The sequence below is a fragment of the Crocuta crocuta genome, unplaced genomic scaffold (assembly GCF_008692635.1).
Source record: "Crocuta crocuta isolate KB4526 unplaced genomic scaffold, BGI_CrCroc_1.0 scaffold140, whole genome shotgun sequence".
In the NCBI taxonomy this organism is placed as follows: domain Eukaryota; kingdom Metazoa; phylum Chordata; class Mammalia; order Carnivora; family Hyaenidae; genus Crocuta; species Crocuta crocuta.
Window position 1 is genome coordinate 345105 of NW_027527775.1, and position 17979 is coordinate 363083.

The following is a 17979-nucleotide window of genomic DNA, read 5'->3' on the forward strand; positions in this document are numbered from 1 at the left end:
TTTTTTTTTTTTTTCCTGGTGAACTTTCTTTACCTCTTATATTTTGTTTCTTTTCTCCATTTGTTATGGGGTGAGAGTCTGCATTGTGTGAATGGAGATCTCATCCTTTGGATCCCCCTGGAGAGGATTTACATGGCGATGTGCACTCCAGAGAAAGGCAGCCAGGAGCAAAGTAGCAACCACAAAGCAGTTTATTAAAGAAAGTACCTTGAGAGCCTGGCAGTTTCGGGAGGTGGAACAGTAGGCCTATACCTTGTTTCGGGATTGAATATTATTTGGGTCTCCGGGCTGGGAGGAGCTACAGAAGCTCCACTGTACAAACAGGGCTTTTGCAATCATTTGGGAGACCCCTCCCACAGGTCAGGAGGGGGAGTTTTCCCTCCTACCAGGTTTGTACCATAAACTTCGTGGCTGCCTTTTTCCATCTAGAAAGGTTGCTCCTGCAGTGCACATGCATTATAAATGAGTCTTAGGGTTTCCCTGGGGCAGAGGTGGAAGAGGAGAGCACGTGTTCTGCACCTGCGGATTTTTGTCTGTCAGCCCCAAGGTCTCAGAAGCTACAAGGTCAGCATGTTGTGCCTCCAGGCTTATAATGCGTAGCTTATTTATCACTGTCCTTGCCTCCAGCTCCTGTCTCCTTCACTCCCCTTCAAGGACTTGGGACTCTGTGTTCCTTCCACTGCTCACGACCAGCTTCTACCTAACACATCTGTGACACACTTTTAAAAATAAATCATTTATAATTAGTTCTAGTTGCTCATTTTGGAATAGGTTTCATTTTTCCTGGATCAGCTCTTCATCCTAGGTGGAAGAAGTATTGTACAGGGAGGTTAAAGCCATGATTTAGTTCAGTTTTAGTTTTATTAAATTTATTTTTAATCTTCTGTTTATTTTTTATTGAGATCTACTTGACATACAATACTGTGTAAGTTTAAGGTAGGTTGGAGGTGTGATGAGGATGGGGAAGAGCAGCAGAGTTGTGTCTGATGTGAGGCGGCTGTGCCTTTCTTCTGCGGCTCTGAAGCTTGGCTGCTGAGTGTTTGGTCCCCAGGTGTGTTTCTTGGTCTTCCTCCTCCCTCAGGGATCATCCCCTTCCTCCAAATGTTTATGTGTAGATGTGATTCCATGTTTAACCCTGTCTCTGCTTTGAGAATTTCACCCGGGACTGGCAAAGATTGGTCACTGGTCCATGCCTGCCATTCTACTTTTTCAAGCAAAATTGATGTTTTGGCTTTAGGATGGACCCCTCACATGGGAAAGCTATTCTTTGCCAGAATTTCTGATGTCTGGCCCCGATGTTGGCTGCTTCTGCCTACAAGCAGCCCTGTCCAATTTGTAATGCGCTTACTGCCCCAGTTCTATTTTATGTTTCGGTTTTTGATTGAAATGGACTTTTCCTCTTTTTTTAATTCTATGGGTTGTTTGGGGGGAAATGTTACCTTTATCTCATCTTCAAATTACAAATACACCCCTTGTCTTTTTTCTCCCTACTTTCCAGGAGATTTCTCAATTTTATCCAGTTCCTTTTTTAATTTTTGAAAGTATCTGGGGATGTTGTCAGAATCGTATTTTTCTAAGAGTACATCTCATTCTCTCATTGCTCTTTTTGCCCCTTTTCATTGTGTGTCTGTGTATGCATGTGTATGACACTTGATACACATAGAGAAAGGCGCACAAAATTTTAATGTGCAGTTTCACAAGTGGGAATAAAGCCAATAGCAACAAGCACACAAGTGAAGAAATGAAGTATGCCACATTTACACAGTTCCCAACGTGTTCCTCCCCATCACAACACCCCCTTACGTTCAATAGGCAACTACTTTTCTTTTCATTTTTTTTTGGCAATTCTGATTGTTTCATCTTAAAAAAGAGGCCGTATTTTCACATTTATGTATCACTTTTGACCTCTACATTTTGACAATACTTGTTCACAGTATTTGCTGTACAAAGTAATTGATTTCTCCTAATGAATTTGACAATTTTCTACAAGAAGAGAAAATAAATTACCTTTTGTTTTCCTTGAAACATCTGTTTTATCTTTTAAAAAAATCTTATTTTTATAAAGAACCATATAACAGAAACCACATCATTAGGAAATAATCTGGCTGTCATGTTCCTTCTTGTGGAAATAAAAACAACAACAAGAAATAAAGTTAAAATAAAATAAAGCTTAAAAAAAGAATAAAGTTAAAATCTTTATATTGGAGTTTTTAAAAATTTTTTTTAAATATTTAGTTTTGAGAGAGAGACAGAGAGAGAGAGAGAGAGAGAGAGAGAATGGGGGAGGCGTTGAGTGAGGGGAAGACACAGAATCCAAAGCAGGCTCCAGGCTCTGAATTATCAGCACAGAGTGTGATGTGAAGCTTGAACCCAAAAACTGTGAGATCATGACCTGACCTGAAGTCCGACACTTAACTGAGTCACCCAAGTGCTCCTACATTGGAGTTTTTAAAGTAAGGCCTATTGGTTTTGAACTCAGCAGTGGTTTTACAAAGATGAATTTCATTGGTTTTGGAAATTGACCTTAGGTTGTGTACACTGGGATCTCTTCACTTGCAAATGATCTAGCCCACTTATCCTGGTCCACTTATCCTAGAGGTTTCTAGTGTATACATGAAACATTTTTACATTTGAAAGGCACTGCAGCAATCAGGTAAACCAGTCTTGTTATATTCCAGATGAGGAAGCAAGGGGCCAGAGGGGATTAGGTAGCTCGCCAAGGTCAAGTAGATGCAAAGACTTCCAATCCCCCGACTCATGGTGCTGCATTCATCTTGCTTCCCAAGTCAGTGTATGTCACACTTGCTCACCTCTCCATTTTTAATCACCTACCAAGTATAAATATAGTTAAAGCTGACATGCCAGATTTGAACTATTTAATTTTGTGTATGTGTTTAAATCTTAATTCGTGTCTTCCATCCATTTTGTCTGTCTATCTATCTATCTATCTATCTATCTATCTATCTATCTATCTATCTATCATCTATCTATCATATTCTCAAGTTAGTTAACATATAGTGTAGTCTTGGCTTCAGGAATAGAACCCAGTGATTCATCACATATAACACCCAGTGCTTATCCCAACAAGTGCCCTCCTTAATGTCTATTGCCCATTGAGCCTATCCCACCACCCACCTCCCTCCTCCCCTCCCGCAACCCTCCGTTTGGTCTCTTTTTTGTCTCCTATGGTTCGTCTCCCTCTCTGTTTTTATCTTATGTTTCCCTCCCTTTCCCTAGATTAAGTTTCTCAAATTCTACATATGAGTGAAATTATGATATTTGTCTTTCTCTGACTGACTTATTTCGCTTAGCATAATACATTCTAGTTCCATCCATGTTGGGCAACTACTTTTCTGCCCTTAGTGTAATCATTTCTTAGTTCCGTTTCTAATTTTACCGCCTATATGCATTACTTAAAGATTTCTCTCCTTCATATTTTTTCTTGTTGTAGGTTTTCTTGTGTGTTTAAGGATATTAGAAATAGTTTATTTAAAAGAGCACATTTTTGTTTCTGCAATATCTCTCTCTGCTGGGTACCTTTCACCTATTTGATTTTGTTCCTTTTCTATTACAAATTTGTCTCACATGCCACGTGATCCTTGGCTTTCCATTCATAAATAAGCATTATGCATTAGAAAATGTTTGGAAGCTCAGTATGTGAGTGGACTTGTGGGCAAGTGAATTCCTTTGTAAAATGATCCTTTTCTTGTTAGGCATCATTGAACTCCAGTGTCTAGAGTAGAACCTTCCCCTTAGGGGTTATGTTTGAAGCCTTCTGGGGACAGAGCAGGAAGGACTTACATTTCATTATTCAAAATGTATATTCTCAATTTCTCAATTTTAGCCTCATATTTCACCCAATCCACCATGACGGCTAGTGTTCTGATGGGGCCTCTTCTGTTCAAATTCTCCAGAAATGGAAACCTAGTGCCCTTGCCTGGAGACCTGAGTATATGACTTCTTTGCATCTAGACTTTCAACCAGTCCCCAATTTTTAGCTTCATGTCTTTTGATCTACTAGGTGACTCCAAGTTATAACATTTTCTGCGATTCTTTGGGTGAATCATACTTCTTCTCTTCTCAAAATTAAATTTCAGCTTTCTTTATTTCACTAAATCAGTTACCACCAGTCTGTTAAATTCATAAAAAGCTACTCACCTTCTTATCTCCTATTACCACTTCTCCATTCTTTTTTGTGCTTGTGGATTTATACATATTTAATTTCCTTGCTCTCCTGTTAGTTGGTTTTCTTGAGGGAGAGCAGATAACCTATGTACCCAAACTACAATAGTTAAATAGAATCTGAGCAGGGATAGTTCAAACAAAATTTCATATAAAATTTTCCCTTTTTTTCCATCCTTTTTCTAGAGGCTCTTTAATACTTTTATTATTTATAACTTGTGTGTGTGTGTGCACTAAGATGCACAGTTTAAGTTTTCTAGTTTCAGAGTAGTAATAATGACCTTTCATTTTAGTATTCAAACTAAATTTTAACATTAAACTATGTTTGAAAGATTTAACCATGCTTTTTTAAGTGAATCAATAATTAACATATTTCCACTGGTAGATATGATAGTTTGCAGATGATATATTGTAGAATAGATACCTTCAGCAAAAAAATTTACAAACTTGTAGAGTTCAGTTACTTTTATATACTCTTCTCTTAATCTAATAAACTCATTTTATTAAGATTTTGAGATTTACCCATTACCAGTTTGTCCATTCCTCCCAAAGCATTTGTTTCACTGCCTCATTTTATTGTTTTCAATTAATGAAATCCCACTCTAAAACCACAATTTCTTCAGGTGTTAGCCTCCAGTACTATTCTCCCCACTGTCATCTTCATTCTGTGTGTTCACCTTCTCTTTTTAGGGCCATCCCAAATTAAGGTTATTAACCTCACATAATGCTTCCGCTAGCCCTCCATTTGTGCTCATTTTGTCTGGCGTGGGCACTTCCAATGTAAATTGTTTTGGTCACAAAATCAAGTCCTTGCTCAAAGCATACCTTCAATCTGCTTTTTGTAGTGAGCACTCAATCCTGGAAGGCATTTTGGAATCTTTCTGTGTCTGATGACATCTACCTCTGCCATGTCAGAATACTGACTGCAGCTCTTGATTTGAATTTCAGTGAGGTCAGCAAAAGAGTGGTTTTCTCGGGGCGCCTGGGTGGCTCAGTTGGTTAAATATCCGACTTCGGCTCAGGTCATGATCTCGTGGTTTATGGATTCAAGCCCCGCATCAGGCTCTGTACTGATAGCTCAGAGCCTGGAGCCTGCTTCAGATTCTGTGTCTCCCTCTCTCTCTCTCTCTGTCCCTCCGCCATCTCTCTCTCTCAAAAATAAATAAACATTAAAAAATTATTTAAAGAAGTTTAAAAAGAGTAGTTGTCTCTTCTTTGATTGTCCGTGTCTTCTAACTATTTTAAAGGTGAAAGGGAATGGGAGGTCTTAAAGTACAGAAATAATTTTTCTCTAGTTTGATTTTAAAATATTAGTTCTGGGTGCTTTATATTAGCTAATATTTAGCTGGAAATATTGCTTTTAATTAGAGTGTATTTCCCCCACCATAAATGGCCTAGAGGATTTCTTGGGGAGATGATATGTTGTAGAAAGAGCATATATTTTTGTAGTATTTTATTTTTTTTAATTTTTTTACAAATAGTTTATTGTCAAATTGGTTTCCATATAACACCCAGTGCTCATCCCCACAAGNCATATTTTTTGAAATCAGATTGTTGTAGGATTAAATATGGGCCCCATCTCTCACCAGCTGTGATAAAGTAGGAAACTGTCTTTACTTCTTTATCTGTAGGACATGGATCCTATCTCCAAGTGTTGTTGAAAGGATTAAATGAGACCATGTACTTAAAGTCCCTGAAAGATAAGAAGCACTCCATAAATAGTGAGCATTTTATCATTTATGTATGTATTGAAGTTTTCTAGGATATTCTGGGATTATATGCTCTATAATTCAGGACTGCTTTCCTATATTTAGTCTGATAACACTTCCCTAAAGCACTGAAAAAAGATTTCAGGACTGCCCGAACCCTGCTTAGATATTTTTCATTTGTTCTGACTCTTCAGAAAGAAGAAATAGTTCATAGTTTTAAAAAGAATTAGCTCCTTTATTTTTCCACTTTACTCTCCCTGAGGGGAGAGCCCACAAATCTTCCCTCATCTATAGCTCCAAATAACCAAGTGATACATTGATAAGTCTAGTAAGGCTAGGAGGGGGCTAGAGATTTGCCAGAAATCAGGGCTTCCTGTTTTCCTGTGTTCCCAGATATCAATCCTCATATAAAATCTTTCTTTTTAACTGAAGTGTAATTAACATACAGTGTTAGTTACAGACTTACAATCCAATGATTCAACAATTCTTCTATACATTGCACATGCTCATCTAGGTAAGTATACTCTTGATCTCCTTTATCTTTTTCACCCATCACCTCATCCATCTCTCATCTTGCTACTACCGGTTTGTTCTGCTTTTAATTGTCTGGGATTTTTGTTGTTTATTTTTTTTCTTTTCTTTTCATTTTGTATCTTAAATTCCACAGATGAGTGAAATTATATGGTATTTGTGTTTCTCTGACTTCTTTTACTCAGCATTATACCCTCTGGGTCCATCCATGTTGTTCAAAATGACATGGTGTCATTCTTCTTTATGGCTAAACAATATTCCATTGTATATATCTATACCACATCTTCTTTAACATTTTTTAATGTTTATTTATTTATTTAGGAAGGAAGAGAGAGTGCACAAGCAGGGCAGGGGCAGAGAGACAGGAAGAGAGTCCCAAGCAGGCTCTGGAGCTGTTAGCGCAGAGCCCAACACAGGGCTTGATCTCACAATGTGTGAGATGGTGACCTGAGCTGAAATCATGAGTCAGATGCTTAATCGACTGAGCCACCATTCCACATCTTCTTTAATCATATATATGTGTGTGTGTGTGTATATATATATATATGGACAGTCGAGTTACTTTCACATCTTGGCTATTATAAATAATGCTGCAAATACATGGGAGTTCATATATCTCTTTGGATTAGTGTTTTTGTTTTCTTTGATTATTCAGTAGTGGAACTACTGGAACATGTGGTGATTTTATTTTTAATTTTTTAAGGAACCTTTTGACAGTGAGGGAGTATCTCGTTGTTTTGATGCATTTCCCTGACGATTAGTGATGTTGAGCTTTTATTCATGGGTCCGTTGGCCATCTGTATGTCTTCTTTGGGGAGATATTTTTTCAGGTCCTCTGCCCATTTTTAAATCTATTATTTGGCTTTATTTTTGGTATTGAGTTATATAATTTCTTTACATATTTTGGATCTTAACCTCTTATTGGATATATCATTTGCAAATGTCTTTTCCCATTCAGTAGGTTACCTTGTTATGTACTGGATGGTTTCCTTTGCTGTGCATAAGCTTTTTATTTGGGTATAGTCCTGATAGTTTAATTTTGCATTTGTTTCCCTTGTCTGAGGAGACATATCTAGGAAAATGTTACTATGGCCCACGTCATAGAAATAACTGCCTATGTTTTCTTTTAGGAGTTATATGGTTTCACATCTCACATTTAGGTCTTTAATCTGTATTGAGTTTATTGTGTATGATATAATAAAGTGGTACAATTTAATTCCTTTGCTTTGGTAATTCACCTTTCCCAGCACCTTTGTTGAAGAGAATGCCTTTTTCTCCATTGTACAGTTTGTCTCCTTTCTTATTAATTGACCATATAAGTGTGAGTTATTTTGGGGCTCCTTATTCTGTTCCTTTGATTATTGTGTCTGTTTTTGTGCTAGTACCATACTATTTTGACTACAACAATTTAGTAATTTATCTTGAAATCTGGTATTGTGATACCTCTAGCTTTGTTGTTCTTTTTCAAGATTCATTTGACTGGTATTTTATGATTTCATACAAATTTTAGAATTATTCTAGTTCTGTGAATAATATTGTTGGTATTTCAATGAATAAAGCACACAATCTGTAGATTGCCTTGGGCAATGTGGACATTTTACAAATATCTGTTCTTTCAATCCATGGGATCTTGCCATTTGTTAGTATCATCTTCTCTTTCCTTCATCAGTGTTTCGTAGTTTTCAGAGTACAGGTCTTTCACCTCCTTGTTAAGTTTATTCTCAAGTACTTTATTATTTTGGGTGCAGTTGTAAATGAGATTGTTTTCTAAATTTTTCTTTTTGCTAATAAGTTTTACTTCTTCCTTACCAATTTGGATACCTTTTATTTCATTTTATTTTTCTTATCTGATTGCTACAGCTAGGACTTCTATTACTCTGCTGAATAAAAGTGGTGAGGGTGGACATCTTTGTGCTTTTCCTGATTTTAGAGGAAAAGTTCTTGGCGTTTTTACCATTGAGTATGGTGTAGGCTGTGGGTTTTTCATACATGGTATTTGTTATGTTGAGGTATATTCCCTCTAAACCTACTTTATTGATAGTTTTTATCATAAATGAATGACATACTTTGTCAAATGCTTTCTCTGCATCTATTGAGATGATCATATGGTTTTTATCTCTTCTCTTGTTAATGTGATGTATCAAGCTGATTGATTTGTGAATATTGAAGCATCCTTGTATCCCTGGAATGAATCCCACTTGATGTGGGAAGGATTTTTTTAAATATGCTGTTAGATTCAGTTTGCTAATATTTTGTTGAGGAATTTTGCATCTATGTTTATCAGAGATGATGGCCTGTAATCTTTTTTTGTAGTATATTTATGTGGTTTTAGGATCAAGGTAATGCTGGCCTCATAGAATGAATTTGAAATCTTTCCTACCTCTTGTATCTTTTGGAAATGTTTGAGAAGATTAGATTTTACTTCTTCTTTAAATGTTTGGTAGAATTTACCTGTGAAGCTCTCTCGTACTGAACATTTGTATTATGAGTTTGTTGATTACTGATTCAATTTCACTGCCAGTAATTGGTCTGTTCACATTTTCTATTTCTTCCAAATTCAGTTTTGGAAGGTTGTGTGTTTCAAGGAGTTTATGTATTTCTTCTAGGTTGTCCAATTTGTTGGCATATAATATTTCATATTATTCCCTTAAAATCTTTTGTATTTCTTATCCAAGTTTGAGTCCTCCTTTTTTTTGCTAAAGGTTTCTCAATTTTGTTGTTCTTTCAAAGAACTAACTCCTGGTTTCATTGATCTGTCCTATTCTGTTTTTGTTTTTTCCCCTCTCTATTTCATTTATTTTTGTCTAATCTTTATTATGTCATTTCTTCTACTAGCTTTGGGCTATGTTTTCTTTTTCTTTTTATAGCTCTTTTAGGTATTTGGTTAGGTTATTTATTTGATATTTTTCTTACTTACTGAGGTGGTCCTGTATTGCTATAATCATCCTTCTTAAAACAGATTTTGCTGCATCCCAAAGATTTTGGACCATTGTGTTTTTATTTTAATTTGTCTCCATGTATTTTTTTTTTAATTTCTTCTTTGATTTCTTACCTGACACATTTATTATTTAGTAGTATGCTATGTAGCCTCCCCATACTTGGGTTCTTTCCAGATTTTTTCTTGTGATTGATTTCTAGTTTCATACTGTTGTGGTTTGAAAAGATGCATGATATGATTTCAGTCTTTTTAAATTTACTGAGTCTTATTTTGTGGCCTGCCATGTGATCTACTCTGGAGAATGTTTCATGTACACTTGAAAAGAATATGCATTCTGCTGGTTTGGGATGGAATGTTCTGAATATATTTGTTAGGTCCATCTGGTTCAATGTGTCATTCAAAACAAGTTTCCTTGTTGATTTTCTGTTTGGATGATATATCCATTGATGTAAATGGGGGATGTGACAGTCTGCTATTACTGCATAACTGTGAATTTCTTCCTTTATATCTTTTAATGGTTGCCCTATATATTGAGGCACTCCCATACAGGGTGCATAAATATTTATAATTGTTATATCTTCTTCATGGATTGTTACCTTTATCATTACCTACTGTCTTTCTTTGTTTCTTGTTACAGTGTCTTTTTTAAATTCTATTTTGTCTCACATAAGTATTGCTATTCTAGCTTTCCTTTTATTTCCATTTGCACGGTAAATGTTTTTCCACCCCTTCATTTTCAGGTTGCATGTGTCTTTAGGTCTGATTTGAGACTCGTAGTCAGCATATAGATGAGCCTTGTTTTTTGTTGTTGTTGTTTGTTTTTTTGTTTGTTTTTAATCCAGTCAGTCACCCTGTCTTTTGACTGGAGCATTTAGTCCATTTACATTCAAAGTAATGATTGATAGGTATGGGCTTACTGCTTTTTTGTAATTTATGTTATGGTTGTTTTTGTAGTTCCTCTCGCTCCTTTCTTCTCTTACTCTCTTCCTTGGTGGAAAGAGAGCACTTTTTTTAGTGCTCTGCCAGGACTTTTTTTCGCTTTATTTTTTGTGTATCTATTACAGGTTTTTTATTTGTGGTTCATATATAACACGTTATGCATATAGCCGTCTATATTAATAGTCCCTTAAATTTGAACCCCATTCTAAAAACACTAAATTTTTATTCTCCCCTGACATTTTATGTATTTTTCATTCTTTATATCCTTTTAGTTTATAAATCCCTTAACTGATTTTTATGGACATAATTGATTTTACTTCTTTTGAATCTTTGTACTGGGTGTATAAACGACTAATGTACCTGTTTGTTATTTTTGAATTTATCTTTCAAATGTTTCCTTTTCATAATTTTCTTACTCTTGATTATGGTTCTTTCCACTGAAAGAATTCCATTTAATCATTTCTTGTAAGGCTGGTGTAGTGGTGACAAACTCTCAACTTTTGTTTGGTAAATTCTTGATTTCTCCTCTTCTGAATGATAACCTTGATGGGTAGAATATTCTTGGTTGCAGACTTTTTGGTTTTGTTTTTGACTTCTCATATTATGAATATATCATGCCACTGCCTTCTGGCCTGCAAAGTGTCTGCTGTGAAATCAGCTCAGAGCCTTATAGGGCTATGTAACTTTTCTCTTGCTGCTTTTCAAGTTCTATCTTTATCATTATGTTTTGCCATTTTAATTAAAATATTATTATGTAATTATTATGTATTTTGCTGTGGAACTCCTTGGGTTGATTTTGTTGGGGATTCCCTTTGCTTTCTGCATCTGGATGTCTGTTTGCTTGCCCAGATTAGAAGTTTTCAGTGATTATTTCTTCAGACAATTTTATGCCCTTCTCTCTGTCTTCTAGAATCCCTGTAATGCAAATATTATTAGGTTCGATGATGTTGCTGACTTCCCTTAACCTGTTCTCACTTGTTACTATTCTTTTTTCTTTTTGCGGTTCAGCCTTCTTATTTTCCATTACTCTGTCTTACAACTCACTGATAAGTTCTTCTGCCTCCTCTAATTTGCTATTGATTCCCTCTAGTATTTTTTTTTACTTTTCTAATATTGAGGTATTCATCTCTGATTTTTTCTATATTTGCATCTCTTTGCTGAAAATCTTACTGAGATCCTTAACTCTTTTATCCATTGAGCATCCATTGAGTGTCTTTTATGATGATTACTTTGAATTATTTACCAGGCATATTGCTTTCTTTTCTGTTTGATTTAACATTTTTGCTGTGCTTTTATCCTTTTCTTTCACTGGGAACATATTCGTCTCTCTCCTCTTTTTATCTAACTCTGTTTTTATGTATAGGAAAGTCAGCTACATCTCCTGATCTTGTTAAGTATTGGTTTATGAAGAAGTCTTGTGATGCTCTACAGCATCATGCCCCGGTTCACCAGAACCACACCCTTCAGCTATGTCTGCTGTGTGTGTTGTGTGCAGCCGATTGTTGTTGTTGAGTCATGTTTGTCTTTAGTCCTGTAGCCTGGAATGGCCCACTTTGTTTGCTGCTGGTGCACTGAGCAGGGTTTGGTCCCTCTGCTGTTAGGGGCCAGTCTGGGGCTGCTGTCGTATTACAGTAGGTAGTGTCCGCACTCATAGCAGAGGCCAGCCCCGTGCCAATCTGGCTAGGCTGCAGTCATACCAAACTATTGGTGCTCTCCCTGCCCTGTCTCCTGAGAGGAGGTTGTTGTTGGTTGGTGGGTGGAGCCAGCAGTCAGGCCAGATCCTGCACCCTGATTTTCTGCTACAGATTCAGTCACGCTGCCCTTCAGGCTTTCTCTCCCTGCTTCCCCCTGAGAGTGGGTGGGACCAGCAGTCAGACCAGATGCCTACCCCCACTCTGTCTGTTGGGGCTTCAGTTGCACTGGTGTGTGTGATTATCTTTCCCTCTCTCTGGGGCAGGAGTCACTAGAGTGGTGGCAGTTCCTGCTGGGCTGCTTGCAGGAGGAGACTGGGCATAAGCCACTTTGGAGTGACTTCTGCCAAGTGGACTAGGTTGGATGGAGTAGATCTGAAGAAGGATGCAGGGGTGGTGTCCACAGTGTTAGCGAGTCAGGTGGAGGGAATTTGCGCTGGTTCTTTCAGGTGTCCAGCCATCTAGGCTGGGGGTCGGGGAGACATGCCTCCCAGCTCTTTCTTCTTAAACAAGTTTTGTAAAGATCCATGATCGTCAGCATGTGTTCTAAGATTGGTAGATAAATCTCCTTCACGTTTACCCCAAGTGCTTTTCTCAAACTGATGCTTCGATGCTGTATCTTCCAGGGGGTTGTTTGTTATGCTGAGTCTTTAACAGTGGACTGTTTCTTAATGCCCTCTGACCCTTCCAGTGCTAAGCCCACAGATTTTTAAAGTGCCTGGCATTAAGCTCCAATAATTGTCAAAACTCATGAAGTTAATCCCTGACGATTTTCAAACTAGATGTTATGGAGACTCATCTTCCCAGAGCAGAATCTCTGTGCCAGGGATATCAGCCTGGTGTGGGATCTGCTCCCTTCCCTTTCCATGCTTGTGGTGCCCTTCCCATTTGAGGTCTCGCTGGGAGTTTGGTTCCTGACTGACTCTGTCCCTCCTACTATTTTCAATGTGGTCTTGTCTCTGTGGTTAACTGTGGAAAGTCTGTTCTGCCAGTCTTCAGATCATTTTCTGGTTAGTCTCACAGGGTGTGTCTGTGAGATGAGATGAACTTAGGATCATCCTACTCCATCCTCTTCCCAGAAGTCCTTGTATACAATCTTGATGTTTTTCAGTTTAGTGCTGGATAGTGGGTTCTGGCCTATCAACCAGATCATATTTCACTAAAAGGTTACATCTTCTAATTTCAGTATCTAGGACACTAAGTGAAATCTATAAATCCCTGTTCAGAATGTAATAAAATTTAAGATGATCTTTTCCCAAATGGATCATCATGATCATCATAGTATTTGGAGTTTCAAAGATAGAAATAAAAGCAATTAGTCGATGTGTATGTGTATTGTATATGTTTAATTGAACATTAGATATGTCATTTGTCAATAAAGACTCTCATTTCTGAAAATTTTTTTCTTCCTCAAGATTGAAACACATATAACTCATTTCCTTTCAGGATGTAATCTGTATTTGGTATTTTAAGATAGTAATACCTTTTCAAAAATACTATTTTTTAAATTTTGTTTTAGTTTCTCAGAGAAAAGTCTGTACTCTGGAATCAGATTAACCAATACTATTTTTTGTCAGGTCCTTATATTTGTCTTTGGTACATCTGTGTTTTAAAATATGTATATATATAAATATATATTTATAAATATATTTAAAAGGGAAAATACATTTACTTAAGAACCTAAATTGTCTTTATCAAGTTGAACACTTGCTATGTTCTGTGTTTTCATTAAATGTTTTCCTGATTTCTCTTAGGGGTCTTGGATATTTTGTTTACTTGTACCTAGAATACACAGACTTGTCCAACTTGCCTGTCCAGACAAGTCTAGATAGTTATATTTTTCACAGTTGTGGTCATTGTGCCACGTATTTGCCTCCTCATCTTCTTCAAAACTGCTGCCTAGATCTTGGCTAGAGTGTAAGATTTATTATCTTTGAGCTGCCTCTGCTTCTGAGCTGCTGACACCCATTAATCAGTTTGACTTACTGCCCCTGGTGCTATCTGGAACTGTGTGCTTATATTAGATAGGTTGTACCTGGAGTCCATTCATTATATTTTCAGGCTCTAACTTCTCTGTACCATACCAGCTTAATCGTGCTGGCAAATATCATTCACCTATTATAGAACCCTCTTGTATTCCTTACAGAACTCCTTCACTCAGCTCTGAGGGGTTCTCTTGAGGAAGGTTCCACATGGGCTTGAATTATACACCTAATCATTCAATATTTTAAATCTTTAAAAGCTTCAGATGTCATTTACAATCTGTAGGCACTGCAGAACTATATATTTTAAATAAAGACAAGCCCTCTGATGGTCTTTTTAAATCATGGAAAGCTAAACCAGTGAAACCCAAGTTCAGTGTTTCTTTGTCTTAGATAAAAAAGTCAGATTTGCATGGTTGCAATTCACCTCATTCACCTGTGGTGCATTGATTCTGACACCTAATTAAATTGATCAGCCACAATGATCACTAAGGCAATTGTTTGCCAAGCATCACTGGCAAAACAAATTTAGCTTATACCTGTGATGTACTCCACTGTTTCTATCCAGAAGTGGAAACAAATAAGGAACAGGAAATTGAACATAATTTGAATTAGGAAACTGAACACAATTCTGTATCATAATTTGTACATGTATAATAACCACTGTGTATTTTCTTGTTTCTTACTATGTGACTCTCCATAATATTAATTTCAGGAGGCTTGCCATTTTCACAGTTAATTCAATTTTGCCATTGTTTTCTTTCAGAAAAATGTGCTATTCAATTTAATTGTCTTTAAGAAAAGACATTAGAACTGTCTTTCAACTTCTAACATATAATGTTTTGTTAAAATCAATCTTTATTAAACGAAGTATCATTTAAATATTCTCTGCAAATATTTAATTAAAATAGTTTAATGTATATTGAGCTTGAATATTTCATAAAAATACATCAATACTTTCACTCAGATTCTGTTAACATATGTAAAAAATATCCTTGAAAACAATAAAGAAATTATAGAAAAAGCTGTCAGTAGAAGTAAGGATGACTTTTTGGCCTCAAGTTTAATATAGAAACAGATCCAATGGTGAAATCCAAATAATTAGCAGAAATTAAAATAATATGGAGGGTCTTAATTTTTCTCAATAGTTTTTTTTAATCATTGGTAAAACAGTAAGTTTATTCACAGGCACTTTTATTCTGTCCTCGTGTGAGTTAAGAAAATGTGTGTGGGGTCATGTGATACATATATTTTTTCTAACATCACAGTAGTCAAGATATGCTTTTTTATTCAAAAACATATACAATAATTGTCACAAAAAATAGTCACTCCCATTAATCAAAATTGTCTCTGTGGCAGGAGAATATTTATGCATGTCTTTAATAATCTTTATTCCCTTTTTCCTTCAATAGGAAGGGATGTTTGTTAAAAAGAGTGAAGGGGCCAGCCAAGGCTTCGTGGTAATAGCATACATAAATCCCAAGACAAATGTTATGGGTGAAAAGGTGCCTATTTCTTCTATAGCTGTATGTAATTTATATTTTGAGAATCTCATTTCCTTAGGTAGTAGAAACTTATATTCATTCATTAAGAGTTTCTTCTTACACTTGGGGCTACCCTTTTTCTCTAGGGTTGAATCTAGATTCTTGGAAGCATTCTCTAAGTCAAGTTGTGATGTAAAGGAACCTCCTGTCCTTGGTCATGACCGTCCCTGCACATTATTGTCTGCACAGCTGTGCATCTTCTTGTTTGGATTCCCCGGCTACCACTGAATCCTCTCTTCTCTGCCTGTATCTCTCCTTCAGCTGTTTCTTCATCCCTTGTTGGTAAAAAGAAGTATTTGGCTGTTTAGTCAGTCCTCTAGAGGCCTTAGACCACCAGGTACAGAGCTCCATGAGCTTTGGGTGGGAGAGCTTCGAAATAGCATACAGACATCTTACTTTGTGATTTCTGGGTCACTTGGGGTCCCATAAGGGCTGCTCTTTCTCTGGACTCTACCAATGATGAGAGGACCCCTCTGGTCTCATATTTACCAAATTTAACTGGGATTTCTATTACATTAGTAGGAAGTATATGTCCTTTCATGGTGAGCAGAGGAGTAGAAATAATTAAGGGGAAGATAGAGGGGGTAGAAAAGAGCTGGTCAGAGAATGGCAGGGAACAGTGGCAACGTCCCATGGACATGACTCCCCTTGCTCATTCATGGGGGACTATTCCCTTTGGGCAAACAGTCTTCTTGAGGGGAAAAGTAGGGTCATGTTTTGTATTATATTCTAGATTTATGTGTGTGATTTGTCTTAATTTTTTTCTTTTGAAGATTTATACCCTTCCCAAACTATCCAGTGTAACTGAAGAAACTGAGTATACCTGTGTTTATACAAGCACACATACATACATAAATATGTATATTTCTTTCCTTCCAAATTAGGTATTTTTAAAGTAGTTGATTCTGAAAAATAAGTAAAAATTCATAAAATTGAAATAAAATCCTAAATGTTATGTATTGTTTCTGTAGATTCATTACCCTGGACCTCTACAAGCTTTCCTGTTTACCCTTATTCTAGTTTCAAACTCATAACACATACACACATAGGTTTTAGTCACCCTGATTACTTCATGTTATCTCTTGTATCAAAGACTTTTGTCTAGAATATTCTTCCCTTCTACCCATAATCAGTGCTTCACTTGGGCCATTTCCATTCATCCTTTAGGTCTTCATTTTGAGTAATATGGAAGTTTCCTTATCCTTAAGTTAAAGCTAAGAAGCCCTTTAATGTGTGTGCCCATAGTATCCAATAGCAGTTTGTATTTTATTGTCATAGCATGTACAACATTGCTTGTAACTGTACACATTCTCAAAAAGACTAGGCTCTGAGGGAAGCTTTTATGTGTAATTTGTTCACTGGTCTAATCTTGTGCCTAGCACAGGGCTTGACATATGGTATAATTTTTGAAAAATAAATATTGAGTATAGGTGAGCCAATGCAAAAATCATAATCAAAGAATCTAAGAAAGTCAGTCCTAAGGAAAGTTACATGGTATAGGTGATCTAATGACATCAAGAAACTGGTCTCAGAAAATGGAAGTATACAGGTCTTAGAGATGAAGGACAACTTCTATTTTATAGTTTATTGAATAGAATATAGTCAACTAAAGGTTGTAAAGGTTGTAAAGTGGCTTAAAATACTTATTAAACCTAGGCCATGTAGAAGATGACTTTACAAATAGTGACTTGATTGGTACCAATTCAGTTTAAGTTACCATAAATAAATAGTTTGGCATAACAAAAATTATATAAAGAGAAGGAAAGCATTTAATAATTTGTTAATTATAAAAGAGGCAGTGAAAATAGTGTGAAAATAATTTTACTATAGTAGATATAATAAATATTTTACTAACAACCAAGTACAACCAAGAGAAACCTTGTCCAGAAGATGAAAAAGGAAATTGAATGCCCACAATGAATAAAACTTCATGTAAAATAAAATAATGAAACTAACAATTAGCCCTTCATATAATTTCATCCCCATCCAAGCTGTATCAATTATTTATCCTGTTTTGAAAGGTAAGGAGGAAAAGGTGCCACTAATTTATTGCAAATAGAAATGGTATAACAAAAATCATGATGACTTATTGCATTCTTATCAAGTACCCGTCCTTATGTTAAGTGGTTTATAGTCCTTATCTAATATTAGCCTCCTAATTATTCAATAATGTAGAACAAGGTTTTTAATAAGGTTATTAATTGCCTTCAAATACAGCATAAACTTTTATTATAATGTTAACTCTCCTGTCAAAATTTTTAATTCTTTGAAACAGTTGTTTTGGTTTTAAAAAAACATAATACAAAAAAAAGAGCCTACGTACCATTACAGTAATATGTGCTTCCTTTCCAATTACCCCAAGGGATCAGTCAGCCTAAAGAGAGATCATGATTTATTACAGAAGGCATGCCAAATTAAAAAGTTAGATATAATTTAACTTCTCACATTCAAAACAAGATTTTG

The 17979-nt window shown here is 36.1% G+C and overlaps 1 long non-coding RNA gene across 1 annotated transcript in view; it reads right to left on the reverse strand.

The window, feature by feature from the left end:
- LOC144238491 (uncharacterized) overlaps nucleotides 1–17979 on the reverse strand; it is a 49968-nt gene that overhangs the window by 21146 nt on the left and 10843 nt on the right. Inside the window, exon 2 of the long non-coding RNA XR_013337148.1 lies at nucleotides 17840–17890. This is a non-coding gene — a long non-coding RNA (uncharacterized LOC144238491). The remainder of the gene's footprint in view (nucleotides 1–17839; nucleotides 17891–17979) is intronic.